Source organism: Gopherus evgoodei, chromosome 11 (genome assembly GCF_007399415.2).
Source record: "Gopherus evgoodei ecotype Sinaloan lineage chromosome 11, rGopEvg1_v1.p, whole genome shotgun sequence".
Classification (NCBI taxonomy): Eukaryota; Metazoa; Chordata; order Testudines; family Testudinidae; genus Gopherus; species Gopherus evgoodei.
The window spans coordinates 24,038,302-24,054,939 of NC_044332.1; the positions used below are offsets into that span (position 1 = coordinate 24,038,302).

At 43.2% G+C, this 16,638-nt stretch overlaps 1 protein-coding gene across 1 annotated transcript in view; it reads left to right on the forward strand.

Annotated features, from left to right (window-relative positions):
- The first annotated feature begins 1,907 nt into the window (after positions 1 to 1,907).
- The window catches only part of ANKRD44 (ankyrin repeat domain 44), a 241,184-nt gene continuing 226,453 nt past the window's right edge, over positions 1,908 to 16,638 (forward strand). The window contains exon 1 of the mRNA XM_030579928.1: positions 1,908 to 2,142. The gene's annotated coding sequence lies outside the window, so the exon portion shown is untranslated. The remainder of the gene's footprint in view (positions 2,143 to 16,638) is intronic.

Sequence of the window (16,638 nt, forward strand, 5' to 3'; positions counted from 1 at the left end):
TTGGACAGCACTGCAGTCTTGCCAGTGGCCCTTCTTAACATGTGTTTTGACACACAACAAAACTGCTGATGCAAGCTCACTCTTTAGGTATTCTGGCATGACAAAGACCATAAGAGAATTAAATGTTCAAGAAAAATTGCCTAGCAGAACTCACAAATTCCTAACAGTTACAGGGTTGTGTTGTTTTTTTTAAATCAATTTATATTGATTTTTAATTTTTGGAAAAACTCTTAAGAAGATGCATAGTGTCAAAATATTTTTCATAATTTGCTTGTTAACTTTAAATCACCATTTATAGTAATCTCTTGGAAGTCTGAAACTAACACTTGTTTCCTCATCAGGCTGGTTTTCTTCTGTTGCAAGTACTGCTCTTATTATGATTATGATTGATTTTTGAAGAAAAAAAACCCTGTAAAACCTATAGCATGCTGTAGCAAAGGGCCAAAATGTTATAGCTTGCAGTTGGGTTACCTGCAATGTTTTAAGGTCATTGTAGAACACTGTAGTCATTATGAGGATGGCTTATTAATGAAGGAATATTTAAAAAAAGAAATTTAGACCAATAAAACATTGGCTCATTTGTTTAAAAAGAAATACTACCTCTATCTTATACAGAATTATCTGAATGTAGAAACTGGTCCAAGGGAGGGAAGCAAAGGGAGAAGCAACTGAGGCAGGATGGTGCAGCAAGGGGAAGCAATGGCTCTATGGCAAACCTATGGAGGCACTTCTACTGCATATTCTGAGGTTCAGGCTCCATTCATAAAAGGGGAAAGTGCAGAGGTAACTACCACTTCAGGTTAAATTAAACTCTCACAAGCTAAGTGATTATCCCAAGGAAGCCTGTGCCAGAACTGATTGTTAGGAATATAACCTATTTTTCCCAAGTCCCAGGCCAGGTTCTCCCTTCTGTTGTCTGTATTATGTATTTGTGTACTATTAGCCTGTCCTGTCTGCAATCTGTTCTGTGTGAACTAACCTTTACACCTGCTTGGAGTCCCATTGGAGGCAGACTATGAAATCTCAGAGTGGTAGCTGTGTTAGTCTGTATCAGCAAAAAGAACAAGGAGTACTTGTGGCACCTTAGAGACTAAATAAATAAATGCCCAAACAAATTTGTTGGTTTGGTTTGTAATTTGTCTCTAAGGTGCCACAAGTACTCCCTGTTTTTTATGAAATCTCAGGCTCTGATCCTGCAAATGTGCAACAAGGGGTCACGAATCATGTGCATGAAGTTACTCCTCTACCTTCGTGGTTTGCAGATTCAGGGCGTTAGATTGCAAACTCTCAGGGCAGGGCCAAACTCCCTGAGTATAATCATTAAATAATAAAATTTCTCCCATCCTTTAATTCTAAAGACTGGTTTATAGGAGCAAACTCAGCTCCTGGGCCATCTCCTCCCCTCATTCCCACCATACCTCCGTCAGTTCTTTCTCCAGTCTGGTGCCTTCTAGACCTCTAGGACAACGTGTTTGACTGGTCTAAAGGCTGGAGTTGGGCAAACCACAGCTTCACAGTGTTTTGTGCCTATACAGCAAGGTGATAAGTGCCACCTTAACCTGTACAGACAGGAAGCTCAGTGAGAGCTGAGCTGGCAGTCAGGCATGCCAGGGGGTGCTCATTGTAATAAGTGAAACATGCCGGAGAAAGAGGCAGGAGGGGAAGGGAACACAGATTTGGGCAAGGCTGTGACAGGAACAAAGAAAATATTGGCGAGCGGAGGTGCAGCAGGGTGAGTGTAGCCCTGATGTGAACAGCAGCGGGAAGCAGCCCATGTCTTTCTGTGTGGGGGGGAAGGAGAGGGATGCTCTGGGGGAGATGCGAGCAGTAGGAGGCAGCCTTGTCCTTGCCCAGAGCTGCTCTGTGCGTGTGTTGTGCACGGGGTGATGTCAGTGGCAGCTGGGCTTGTGCAGTCAGTACTTCCTGTATCAGGCAGGCTCGGTTAGCGGCAGACTCCTCTGCTCCTCCTGACCCAGCGAGCAGCTGGATTGTCAATTTCAGGTCTCCCAGGCACGGCTGCGTTGAGCTCTCCTCCCCCCCTCGCCCGCAACCCTGGAAGCTGGCTGACATCTCCCGAGAGCGGAGCTGCATGTGCCTGAGCAGAGCCGAGGGAGAATGGCAGTCCTCAAACTCACCGACCAGGTAGGAGACAGCAAAGAGCCCAGGCAGCCTTGCAGGAGGCTAGGAAACCCCCCGCGCGGAAGGGAGCCGCCGCCGCCGCTGCTGCTGCTGCTGGCGAGGAGAGGAGGAGGAGCAGGAACAGGAGCAGGCAGTGGCTATGGCAGCTCCAACTCTGATGGGTTTGTTGTTGTGCAGCTCAGCAAAGTGAAGCACTGTCTTGCAATGCTTCGCCTGCGCATATCCCGTCTGTTTGTTAAGCACAAAAACCCTCCCCGCACTCTGGCAGCTCTTCGCTCCCACATACTGCGCCTTGCAACGATCGCCATTCGGGTGTGTGTGTGTGGTTTCTTCGCTGGGAGACGCACACAGAGAACAGGGAGGAGGGCTAATAAGGCTATTTTGCCTGAGGCCAATGTACCGCGTTACTAGTCAGTCAAGTTTTGCATTGTGTGGGGAAAACAGGCAAATGTCAAAACGCCGGAAAGAAAGGCTCTATTTGTTGGCGTCTTCACAATGAATTGATTAGAGGATTTGCCACTGAAACAACCATCTAGAATAGCACAGTTATTTTGCATCATTCTGGTGCTTATTGGTTTGGCGTTTCATTCCGGCGCAGCCCTGACCTGTTTTTATTTAAATCAGTGAAGTATGGTGGCTCAAGGTAGGTTTCAGTGTCACTTACCGACAAGAGGCAGATTAGAAATATTAGACAGAACATTTACTTTAATTAACTGGTTGCATTTGCTCATCAGTCCAGAGTTGGAATTAATTCATTAATTAGTGAGTTGCTTAAGCTAATGTTTTAATTTGCCTCTTCCTTCTTATGAACATTAACCCTTTGCAACTGCATGCATGGTTGTTGTTTGGCTGTTCAAACACTGTCAGATTCCTAGTTGCTTTTTAAACTAAGGTATTTAACTCTACAACTCCTCATGTAGGTTTCTTTTAAAACATTGTTTCACATAGAAAACATAAATGATTTTTAAAATAATTTAGGTTGTTTGTTTAACCAGTGATAGACCCGTTTTTGCATTCCTTGTTGGGCACCTGAAACTCCCATTGAAGTCAACTGCTATGCAGGATCAGATTTTAGAGCCACAATCTTGTAATGGGCTCCAAGTGCGTGCCCATATGAATACCATTGAAGACAATGGTATTCTGCCTATGTTTCTTCTGTGGAGAGCAGCTTGCAGAATTGGAGCCTAAGTGAACCTAGTATTCTGTTTGACATCATTTGCTTTTGAAAATTTTACCCATTGATGAGTTAGAGTTGATATACCGTCCAGCTTTCAAGTCAACTTACAGTTTTACAATTCTCAGAGTCGAGGGGTAGGATAAAAATGGATGTTGGCAATTTGTGTAAGGTCTCCAAAGTGTATTAACCTTCTTTTGGGAATTCAGTGCTATTTATTACCATGATACATAGTAATTATTTCTCTACTAGGCCTTCATGTTTAAAGAGTGCATTTTTGGTTTTGTTGCCATAACTGTTTGCAAGTTATCAGAAAACGGCAACACTCAACTCTCACCTTATGTTAAAATGTTAAATTTAATAATAGAGCAGCTATAATTTGTATTAAACCACTTCTTACCATTGATAGTCAAAAGCATTTTAAAATATTTAGTAAAGTGATATTGTGGTTCCCACAGCCTAATTTATCAACATATTGTACCATCTGTTACACATTTGCTTCTCTTAATCAGCTATTTTTAGTTTAACTTGGTCTGCCTATAATCTGCAGTGTGGGTGTCCTTCAAGTCCAAAACTTTCCTGTTACTTTTAATATGATCATCAGCAGTTGCCGGCCCTTTCCCCTAACACACTCTCTCTCTCTCTCTCTCTCTCTCATATTTTATTTATGCATTTCCAAAGAAGCCTTCCACTAAAAAATCCTCTACCTGGCATTTGCCTTACAATTAACACCAAATCTTTAAAGGAAAAAATGAGCTACTCTTAAAGTAAAATAAATATTGAAAGGCAACTGTATGAATTATAGTAGTCTAAATGCATTTCCATAATTTAACCAAAGACCATGTTTATAGTTCTGTCTCCTGGCATGTCCCTTGATACACTCATGTCTTCGGATGTGGTGCTTATAGCAAACGAAGAAAATATTTCACACCATGAGACTTCATTCTGCCCTGTAGTGCATAGAACAAGTCTCATAAATCAGAAGATTCAGGTGAGATCCATAAATTTAAAGTCTTGGCTGCAGCATAATATTAAAGTTATTTGCACTACAGCTGGTAAAGGAAGTATAGCATTTCAGTGCTTTACGTCCAAGTCTGAAATCGTGTTTCATGAGGGCCTTAGAATTAAAGCCCTAAAGGTTTTAAAACTATTGCTAAACCTTCTCAACAAGGATCTTGCTTCATCACTGGTAGCAGAGTGCAAAAATGTGGTTTGAGCCAAGTGGATTGCATCTTGTCAAGTCTATATTGCAGTAAAGGATGCTGAGGGGGCAGGGCGCAGTCTAGACTTTTTTAAGATTAGTTATTTCTCCTCTTCCCTTCCCCCACCTCTAACATTCTCCAGACCTGGTAGATTGCTTTATCGGAACTGGCGTGGTGACTTTGCAGTATGCCTTTGCATGGCAGCACATGCTAAATACTCTCTGCTTGCCAGTCTCATGGGTCACTCCCAGTCTGGCTTCAGGGCATGGTATGGCAATGCTTTTTATTCTGGGGGATGTCCTCCTTCTCCTGTCCATAGATATATCCGTACTCTTCCTGCTGGACCTCTCTGTGACATCTGGTACGGTTGATCACCAGATATTCCTGTCTCACTTGTACGAGGATGCAGGAGTTAACAGAAGAGTTTCAAAATGGCTTAGGGCCTTTTTTGAGATTGGCTTATAACTTTCTGGGTCATTAGTTCTTCATTTCTAAAGCCCTTGTCTTTAGATTCCCACCAAGGCTCATCCTCTTCCCATGTTATTCAGTATCTATAACAAAACCAGGGGGAGGCCTTGCATGACAACATGGGCTGAAGTGCCAGTAGCGTGCAGAGGATGCCAGGTGTTACATCCTCCTTTACATCACTGTCTCACAGCTTTTTCCATGCCTACCTGAAATCAGTACCTGAGTGAAGAGCAGTTGGCTAAAGCTGAACCCTAGTAAGACTGAGGTGATGTTGGTAGGAAGAATGATGCACTTCGAAGCACTTACATCTTTATAATATCCTCCACTGCCTACAGTATATATCTTCAGATTTACTTGGTCCACAGGCTACATTGCTCTGGGTGTCCAGACAGCCATTGCAGCAAAACACACCAGCTTTCATCTGTGCTAGCCGGAAGACTGCATACCGTCCGCTCAGACACACAAGTGGCACCGTGACTTCCGCATTTGTGATCTCCAGTATTGATTATGACAACTTTTGTTATATTTAGTAATGAAGCCCCACACCCTGTAGCAGCTGCAACGGGTACAAAATGCAACAGCTTGTCTCTTTAGCAACACAGGTCACTACAATCACATCACCCCGGCTCTCTGCGCTGCATATAAAATCTGGATCAGGTTCTTCATGGGATTAGTTCTGTCTGCCTGAGAGAGCTCTTCTCCCTCCATAAGTGTAACTTCCCTTAACAACTGCCTTCCACTGGAACAATGAAACTGTGGACCAATAGGTTCCAACAAGGCAGTCTACCTCCAGCTCTGTAAAAGTTTGATGATACTTAGTAGCAAGAGACGAAAGAAGCCACATGCTAGTATGAGGAGTAAAGATAAATCTTATTTCTGTGACTTCGGTCACTCGCTTTTGTCCTCTCTCACACACAGGCAACCATACAAACAAAGATAATCATAAGCTAATTAATCTATTTTTCATACAAGGTCAGAAAAAAAGAAGAGATTGTTATTGTTTCTATTTTAAGACACTTGAGAAGTGCTAGGATATTGTGGTGGTGGAACAATAAAGTAGGTATACTTTATAAGCTATCCTGGTTGTATTCGGATGTTTCCTAGGTAAAAGAGCTTAGTTTAAGACTATATCCTGTCACAGGAATCGGCAACCTTTGGGATACCGCTCATCAGGGGAAGCTGCTGGCAGGCTGGCCAGTCTGTTTACCTGCGGAGTCTGCAGGTTCAGCTGATCGCAACTCCCACTGACTGTGGTTCGCTGTTCCAGGCTAATGGGGCTGTGGCAAGAGGTGGCCTGGCCCGTGCTGCTTCCCACAGCCCCCGTTGGCTTGGAACGGCGAACCGCAGCCAGTGAGAGCTGCGATTGGCCGAACCTGCGGATGCTGCAGGTAAATGAACCGTCTCACCCGTCAACAGCTTCCCCTGATGGGCGGTGTGCCAAAGGTCACCGTTTCCTGTCCTATTTGTTTCTGTTGAAGCAAGTTGCATGAGCTCATTTCTGAGTGATGGCAATTGCTAGCTAATCAGATGGACTGCATGGTAGCTTTTAATCATTTAACTGAAGGAAGTATTTTCAACCCTCATTCACTTGTGGAAGTGAATCTATCTTCCTTCTGTTCCTGGCCCCCCTCTTTCAAAAATTGTATATGAATGATTGAAGTAGTAAGATTAAAAAAATGAACAAACCCTAAATTGTGATTAGACACTTAAGGTTTCAACTTTGCTGACACCTTTGTATGCAGCAGTATTGAGTGACAGTGCTACTTAAAGTCTTCCACATCCGTTCCAGATAATCCACTTGTCATATATACAGTTTCTTGCATCTGCTATGGTGTGTGCCAATTACAACTGGCATGGTAAGTTTGTGCTTTTAGACCTACAGATGAAAAGTGATATTTCAGTACAAAGTGACATTGCTGTTATCTTTTTTCTCCCCATGCACTTTAAGGTCTGACTATTTAGTTTATTATTTTATATTCAATGTGGGTGTGTCTGTATGTAATAAGAGCATATGCGTATGAATTAGAGTTGGTCATGAATGAAAAACTAATGTTTTGACAATTGGGTTGTCCTAGACACTCAAACATGGGCTCTGTTCACCAAACTCAAATCAGGGCATATGTGTGTGGTGGGGTGAAGGGAAAGAAAAAGGGGGCTCAGTACTTCCAAGATGTAAAGACCTGAGGATGTCCAATCATACGCATGGTATTGGTGTATTTTGATTTTTGCACTTCCTCTGGGTTTCTGAGATAGCATTTTCTCCCTTGTGCCATAACCATCAGAAAAGGAATACATTCATGAGCTGGCTCTCTCCTGTGAGCTGCTCTTTAACTAGGCTGTTTGGACTACGCTGCTGTTTCCTAAAGATGCAGTTTTATCTGCCTGAGCCTGAGCATCACCTACCTGAAGGGGGGTTCCAAAGAGAATGGAGTTCGGCTGTTCTCAATGATGGGAGATGACAGAACAAGGAGCATTGTTCTCAAGTTGCAGTGGGGGAGTCTAGGTTGGAAATTAGAAAAAACGATTTCACTAGGAAGGTGGTGAAGCACTGGAATGGGTTACCTAGGGAGAAGGTGGAATCTCCATCCTTAGAAGATTTTAAGGTCAGGCTTGACAAAGCCCTGGCTGGGATGGTTTAGTTGGGGTTGGACTAGATGACCTCCTGAGATCCCTTCCAACCCTGATATTCTGTGACTCTCTGATGATTCTATGTTCTTTGCTGTTCTGAGTAGCTAAAGATCAGAGATCTCTTCCAGACCCGTCTCCCAAAGTGCAGTTCGGTGGGATGTAAATCTTCACCGAGGCGCCTGGAACACAGGTGATTGTTACTGGGAGTGCTCCGCTGAGCACGTGAAATCCTTTAGAGTATGTCTTTAACGCAAGGAAATTTACACAGCTTGTGGAAAATCATTTTGTCAGAAACTAAATCTTGGTACCTCCTCCATGTCATTTCTGTACTAGCAGCCTAGCCTTTGCAGAGCACTAGTAATAACAATGCAGAATGGGTCTGTAGTTGGTAAAGTTTCTTCCTGTTAAGTTAGAGGATGCATTTAGCTTACTGTGTTTGATTTGGGATGTCAGTTTTTTGCCTGCTGACGGTTTGTGTTAGCACTGCTTAAGAAAGTGTTACCTTTCCATGCTATTTCTGAATGTAAGGGCCAATCCAAAAACTCCTGCTTCTGTTAACCCACTCGGGGGTGTGGTGGGAGTGGGAGTGGGGGAGAAGTGCTTAAAAAACATCCTGTTTGTGGGTGTTCTTCAGATGTTGACGTAAGCCCTTCTGTGCCTAATTGTTGGTTTCAGCAATAGGAGTTTGTGCTGAATGCACCACTCCCTCTTTGATTTACAAATATTCTCAACATCCTTTAAACTAAGACTAATTACTTTAAAATTTGCATAAAAGGGCTGCCCAGCTGCCTCTTTCTAAAGGGCCATAGTACCTAGTGCTCCAGTCCTCCACCACTGAGATGAATGGGAGTTTTGCGGTTGACTTATGAGGAACCAGGAGCAGACCTAAGTCCTTGTTGACTCCAAGGAGCCAAAAGGAGTCTTTCCCATGAGCTCAAGTCCTGTGTGAACAAGACAACAGAAATATTTCTAAATTACACGCTTACCACATGCATGTTTTCAATGGTATCTTTTAAAAGTAATGGAGCCTGTGTGTGTGTGTGTGTGTTTACAGGGCTGCCATCCACTTCGAAATCATCATTCTCTCTGAAAACATTTACCTACTATAGCTGAAAGTAATGCAAAAGGTGACTTGAACTTAGGCCTGGTCTACACTATGCGTTTAAACCGATTTTAGCAGCGTTAAACCGATTTAACGTTGTACCCGTCCACACTACGAGGCCCTTTATATCGATATAAAGGGCTCTTTCTTTCGGTTTCTGTACTCCTCCCCGATGAGAAGAGTAGCGCTAAAATCAGTATTACCATATCAGATTAGGGTTAGTGTGGCCGCAAATCGACGGTATTGGCCTCCGGGCAGTATCCCACAGTGCACCACTGTGACTGCTCTGGACAGCAATCTCAGCTTGGATGCAGTGGCCAGATAAACAGGAAAAGCCCCGCAAAATTTTGATTTTCATTTCCTGTTTGCTCAGCATGGAGCTCTGATCAGCATGGGTGGCAATGCAGTCCCAAATCCAAAAAGAGCTCCAGCATGGACTGTACGGGAGATACTGAATCTGATCACTGTACAGGGAAACAAATCTGTTCTATCAGAGCTCCGTTACAGAAGACGAAATGCCAAAGTGTTCGGAAAAACAAATCTACAGGCTACACAGTGCTGCCTGACAAGCGTAACGGGAAGCCAGAGACTCAAACGAACGCTCATGGAGGGAGGGAGGGGGTACTGAGGACTCCAGCTATCCCACAGTCCCCAGCAGTCTCTGAAAAGTATTTGCATTCTTGGCTGAGCTCCCAATGCCTGTAGGATCAAACACATTGTCCGGCGTGGTTCAGGGAATAGCTCGTCAATTTACTCCCTCCCCCCCTCACATGAAAGAAAAGGGAAAGAAATAGTTTCTTGACTTTTTTCAATGTCACCCTATGTCTACTGAATGCTGCTGGTAGACGTGATGCTGCAGCAGTGAAGAGCAGTATCCACTCCTCTCCCCTCCCTGGTGGCAGACGGTACAATATGACTGATATCCATCGTCACTATCAGCCCGTGAGTGCTCCTGGCTTGCCTCAGGTGAGGTCGGCTGGGGGCACCTGGGTAAAAATAGGAATGATTCCTGGTCATTCCCAGTAGATGGGACAGAACGGCTGGTAACCGTCCTCATCATAGCAACTGGGGGCTGAGCTCCATCAGCCCCCTCCCCTTTCCTGTGTAAAGAAAAGATTCTGTACTGCCTGGACTGTCATAGCACCGGGAGGCTGCCTCCCCCTCATTTTATCTCACTAACAAGTCACTGTTTCTTATTCCTGCATTCTTTATAACTTCATGACACAAATCGGGGGGACACTGCCACGGTAGCCCAGGAAGATTGGGGGAGGAGGAAAGCAACGGGTGGGGTTGTTGCAGGGGTACCCCCCGTGAATGGCATGCAGCTCATCATTTCTGCGGGATCTGACATGGAGCAGCTGTACTCTCTGATACACTGCTTCTCTAGTATACTTGCCCCAAATTCTAGGCAGGACTGACTCTATTTTTAGAAACCATAAAGGAGAGATTGACTCGGGGAGTCATCCCCAGTTTTGCTTTTGTGCCCCCGGCCGACCTCAGCCAGGGGCACCCATGACAGCAGACAGCACAGAAGGACAGATAACAGTCATCTCATTGCCAAATTACCCTGGCAGCAGACGGTACAGAACGACTGGTAACCATCTCTGCTATCATGCAAAAGCAAATGAATGCCGCTGTGTAGCGCTGGAGTATCACCTCTGTCCGCGGCATCAAGTACACATAGGTGACTAAAAAAAAAAAAAAAAGCTGAATGGGCTCCATGGTTGCCATGCTATGGCATCTACCAGGACAATCCAGGGAAAAAAGGCGCGAAATGATTGTCTGCCGTTGCTTTCCTGGAGGAAGGAATGACTGACGACATTTACCCAGAACCACCCGCGACAATGATTTTTGCCCCATCAGCCACTGGGCTCTCAACCCAGAATTCTAAGGGGCGGGGGAGACTGCGGGAACTTTGGGATAGCTACGGAATAGCTACCCACAGTGCAACGCTCCGGAAATCGACGCTAGCCTCGGACCATGGACGCACACCGCTGAATTAATGTGCTTAGTGTGGCTGCGTGCACTCGACTTTATACAATCTGTTTTATAAAACCGGTTTATGTAAAATTGGAATTATCCCATAGTGTAGACGTACCCTTAAAGAAAGTGAGACTGCTTCTCTAGGCAGCCTTTTAGTATGTTTACTTCATGTGTTTGGCAGCACTTTGCAGACAGTTTAATTTTCTCTTCTCTTCAGTTTACTCTGAAGTATGTGGGTCATGCATGCATCAATGGGGGAAGGAGAGAGAGCTTTTATTTTAAAATGGACACATGATGCTGAAATCACAGAAATTGGCAGGTGGTCTCATAGGGAGGATAAGTGCCTGAAGGTTCTCAAACGTATTTTTAAAAACACTGACCAGCTTGCAAGTTGATAGTATTCCTTTATGTGATTTGGTACTTTTTTCAGTGACTGATTTTCTTCAGGTAAACTTAACCTCAAGTATCTCAATGTGCTGCAGATTTCCTCTGACCTCCTCGACTATGGCCAGAGTGGGTGTGACTTGAGGGGTTGTGGGACTCATCTTTGTGCAGTGACTGGCTTTTAATGGCCTTAGTAAACTACCAAGTGTTTTGCCTCCTATCTTATCCTGTCATGTTGCAGTCCCTCTGCCCTGCAACATAATAGAATTCTAGCCATCCCTCAAGGCACCAGTGAATGCTGCACTCCCTCTGTGAGTGGGAAGATAGACTGCTGCTGCTCATATTGCTCTAACCATTCATAAACCAAGCCTTGGCATCACTTAACAGCTGAACTTCCCCGCTCCTCCTGGGAAACTGCATGTGCATCTCCATAGTGCTGGGCACCCATATGTGTACTTCCATTCCCTGAAGTAGGTGTTCTAATTAGATGGAGCATTTGAAGGGGTGGGAATAAAGATGAGAAATTGGTTTGTTTAGGTTGCAGAAAATAATAAATTTGGTGACTAATCAAGCATGCGATAGTAATTAAAGTGGCAAAAATGATTATTTTTTTTGCATGTCCTGTCTCAGAAAGAGTTGGAACTAGCTAAGAAAGGATCTCACCAAACCTATTGTATAAAATATGCAAGTTTAAAAGAATTTTTCAAAATCAGGATATGTTCTAGTTCAGTGTTTCCCAAACTTGGGACGCTGCTTGTTTAGGGAAAACCCTTGAAGGGCCGGGCCGGTTTGTTTACCTGCCGCGTCTGCAGGTCCGGCTGATCCCGGCTCCCACCAAGGGCTTTCCCTAAAAAGCGATGTTCCAAGTTTGGGAAACACTGTTCTAGTTGAAAGAATTCATTCAGGGAAGTCCTTTGGCCTATGTTACACCGGTCAGAGTAAATCATCAAAATGGTCCCTTTTGGCTTTATAATGGATGAATTGAAAAACAGCTTGAGATTTAAAAAATGTTGTCACTATAAACTAAGGTAACTTTGGAACAGGAATAATTTACCCATCAGCAAGTATATGCCACTCATTCTGGTGATAGATAGATAAATAAAATTGAAATAATTAACCCAACACACGCACCACAGCAGCTATTGTTTCCTTTGGCCGAGCTAGTTCTAGCCACACAACATCCACAGAAGTTGCGGAAATATATTCACATATTTTAAAGAAAATGTACATTTTAAAAAAAAAATCTGGCATTTCTCCCTCTGGTTCACATCTCTTGGCACCCTGGTCAGAACTCTAGTGTAGACGGGCCACCAGCTTTTGAAACAGGGCTTTGGAGCTGTGCTCCAGTTCCAAGCAAAAACCTGCAGCTACACTGCTCCGGAGCTGCTCCGGACTCCGCTCCAAAGCCCTGTTTTGAAATGTTACATTGTCCAACCATACTCAGAGCAGGAAATAAGGTCTAGTGTAGACAAGGCCAGTGTCAGGAAGAGGCTTGCTTTCTTGACTGAGATTTCTGCAAGTGGAATTACCTGTTGGGGTAGCTTTGTTGCTGGTTTTGTCATCTGCGTTCAAGTAAAGGAGACCTGTGCACGTGCTCTTAAAAACATAAAATGTAGACCAGGAAATATTCAGAGTCTATTGGTCTGCAGATTTCTCTTCCAATGGGAAAGTAACACAGTCCTAAAGTCCCAAGAAGTGCAATCGTGCCGTAAAGGGGCGACACAGTAAGGCTTTGCTATAGATGTATTAAGTTTCTGGGTATATGTCATATTAGACCATTGCTCTTTCTTGAATAACTGTCAGCAAAACCTCTGCATATTTCTTTATATGCTTGAGGTGTGGTATTTTATCTCTGCTGGACATTCATCTTCTGACCTTTTCCTGTTTAACTATTAAAATATGATTTGGTTGTCATGGCTATGTTTAATAGAGACATGTCCTGTGTAGTCTGGGGCACATATTTGCCTACTGGGTTGGCTCTCTAGGAAAGCTGTTTTTGTTTTGTTTTTTGTTTGTTGTTTTTTCTCACTGCATCCTAAAAATTAGCCTGACCGGGTGGTAAAAATGCCTTAGCTGGGGCCCCACTGTTGTTGCCAGTGGTGTAGCTGTGCTGTTTGCTGGTGTCACCATTCTCTTGGCATTGTTCAAGGGTTGGTGGAGCTCCACCAGCACTAGCAATGATAGAAGTGCTGCTGTAGGCCAAGTGTAGGTATCTTCAGCTTTGCGGCAAATCACTGAATTGCAATTGATTGAGAAACAGGCAAGTTAAAGTTTTGACAGAAAGAGAAGTCGGTCACCTCCAGGGCCCTACGAACACCAAGCATAGAGGCTGTCTCTCCCCACCCTCACTGAGAACAAGTGGCTACCAGGCCTCCTGGCGGCTTCTCAGGAGCAGCTAAGATTCTTTCTCTTCCTGGGAGAGATGAGGTGATAGCTGAAGGGGTCACCTTGTACTTGTACCTTGATTTGCTAGGGTATGTTCTTGGGGGTGTGGTTACGCTGGGCCTGCTGCTCTCTTAACCCTCCTGTCACACAACAGAATCCTCTACTGGGGGCAGTGGGCCTTGGTGTAAACACTTACTTCCTTGAGAGGCCTCGGCTAGTTCATCCTTTCAGAGACATTGGTTCAGGCTGTCTGCAGACTCGGGCAGATATGGCTGCTTTGATAACACGCACAGTGAGCCATGTTTTCAAGGCTGCTTTTTCTTTCTGCAACCATGAGAGCTAGAAACTTTAACAAAAAATTAATGAAAGCTGAGATTTTGATGTAATTGCATGGCTCCAGGAGCCTGGGTCCTTGGCACAGATTTTGGCCTTTGTCACATTGAACAGATCTTGTATTTTCTATTCTTGTTTATCTTATTAAATGTGTTGCTTAATACACTGCTACTTACATTTTATAAAAATATGCCATTAAATATACAGGTGAAAAATGGCCAGGCTAATGTTGCTGATAGAACTTTAACTTTTGCATTTCCCGAGACTTTTAAATGTTAACACTGCAGACTGTTCCAGTGACAGAATATTTTTGCACCTATTGAACTATTGAACTGTTTTTAAATAACACCTCTCTCCAGGAGCATATATTTGACATTTGTCACTTTATTTTGTGGCGATCATAGCCTGGTGAGTTCCCCCAGCCACTATCTTATGTCTTCAACTTGGGTTTAATTGCTGTATGTGAAACCTGTGACTTTTTACTACTAGAGCCCTCCTGGCCTGGCAATAGGTTAGAATGGAAGCACAGAACGTTTACTCTTAAAGAGAGAAGATAATTCTGCAATTGTGAACCAATGGACTGAGGTCATCACTGGAGTCTGTATAGTCTTGGCCAATAAATTACAGATAACTGTGGAAAATCTGGAAGAATACTTACTTTTTGGTGAGAAACACTTATATGTACTTTGCTTTTTTAGAAGAAAAAGCAATTCTTAACTATGCACTGGAAACAAACTAGTGTTTTGTAGCTAAAAATGGAGACAGTTTACTATATCTGTACCACACAATATTGTGTGCCCTAGTTTGAAATAAGCTTGTCTGGTTGCTGTTTGTACTTCACATTATTAGTTGGCTTTATATGCAGGAACACATTCTTGGGCTGGAATTATTTGTAACAGCTTAGTTTCTAATTTTAAAAAGGAGGCAGTGAGAAAATGGCCTTGCAAAGCCTCCACTTCCTCTCTACAGCTGCATGTTACTGCATCTTTATGAGGAAGTAAGTAAAACCAAAATGGTTGATATTTGCGCAAGTTTTGACTCATACCTGTCTGAAGCTGTTTTCTGAGGTAAAGCTTTCAGGTTTTTGCATGGATATGTATTTGTGCCCCCCTTCCCCAAAAAAAAACAACAAAAAAACCCAAACAAACCCAAAACAAAATCCCAACACTCAAACTACTGCCTTACATAAATATAAGCTTTGTCTAAAGGCCATATCTTGATATTTTGCATCAAATAATTTCTTAAATCGGCATGTAATCCCTAATGACAAATGGTGCAATATTTAGGTACTGCCACTTCTGCTCTGACACTTATTTATAAATTAATTTGATACGAGGTATATTTTTCTTATGTTGCAGCTTTCATAACTTTGTCAATTTGATAACATACTATCTTTTGGCCATGCAGAACTGGTTTTACTAAAATAACTGGTTAGTTGTAACTAGTTGCTCACCAATAATTAACAGTTTAGTAAAGGTTTTATAGAGCATAACTGCCAACTGACCACATCAGGCTTAGAGAAATTGTAACTGTGAAAATGTAAAATCAAGTATGTTTGTCTTCATGAGGAACTTCTTTTAATTTGGGCAACATGTTGACTCCAGCTTCCTCTTTGTTAGAAGGATGGAAACATGAACTTTCACATTTTAAGTAAAATTATTTTGGGAAGAGAAACTGCTGTGAACATTCATCAGCCTTTATATGCTTTGCTTGATTAATAATGCGGTTAATACAGTTCAGAGAGACACTTATACCCATTTTAACATTCATCTTTGCGTACTTCGAGACTAACCTTACAGGCTCCTCATATTACCAGGGTTAAATGAGTCTTGACTGCATTCTGAAACCTTACCCTTGGCCCAAGTTCTGCTTTCATTTATCCTGGTGTATATCCTGAGTAATTGTGCTGAATAGAATGGAGGCACTTCAGATTTACACTGATATAAATGAGAGCAGCGTCTGGTCCCTTTTCTTGGTTTCTGTGAATAATGTCAATTTGCATTGTCTTGGCATTTTTATTTGATTAAAACTGTACAATCTTCCTCATATTGCAATCATTTTTTTAAGCTGTGGAAACTGGTTAGATTGCCCTTTAAGGGCCCGATGCTGCCAGATGCGGAGCTCTGTCAATGGCAGTCCAGGATGCTGAGCACTTAGCAGCGCTTTACAGGATTGGCCCTCAGTACTGAAATCACTGGGAGTACTTGTGGGTCTGGTTTCCATTAGATACATTTACCTGTTGCTGACACTGGGTTCAGTACTGGTTCCATTGTACACAGTTAAGCTGCAAGTCTGAACCCTGGCTTTCTGAAATGTTGCTGAGCAGGGTTTGTCCTGGTCTATGCCTGCAATTAAACTCTAGGCAATGGAATCAGTGCAGAAACAATTGCTTGCACCCATTGTCTTCAACAGGTGATGTTTTGTTCTACTATAGACCAGGTTGTGAAGGATTTGATGTGTTTGCAGGTGACAGAAACTGGTCCTTCGGGCTATTCCATCAGTAAGAAGTTTAACTTGACTCTTCCTATGTTCTTGACAGAACAGCTGGTCTCTTAGCAACTTGGTTTTTAGTTTAAAAAGAGAATTTTTTGTCTGTAGTATTCATCAGCCTTCGGAGGGAGTAGGGTGACCAGACAGCAAGTGTGAAAAATCGGGATGAGGGTGGGGGGGTAATAGGAGCCTATATAAGAAAAACACCCCAAAATTGGGACTGTCCCTATAAAATTGGGACATCTGGTCACCCTAGGAGGGAGCCTTTGCTCAGAAATCTGTAATAGGAGTTTTGTTTTCACGTAACATGTTAATTTACACAGAAGGGTTAGGTCTAGACTTTCAAACCT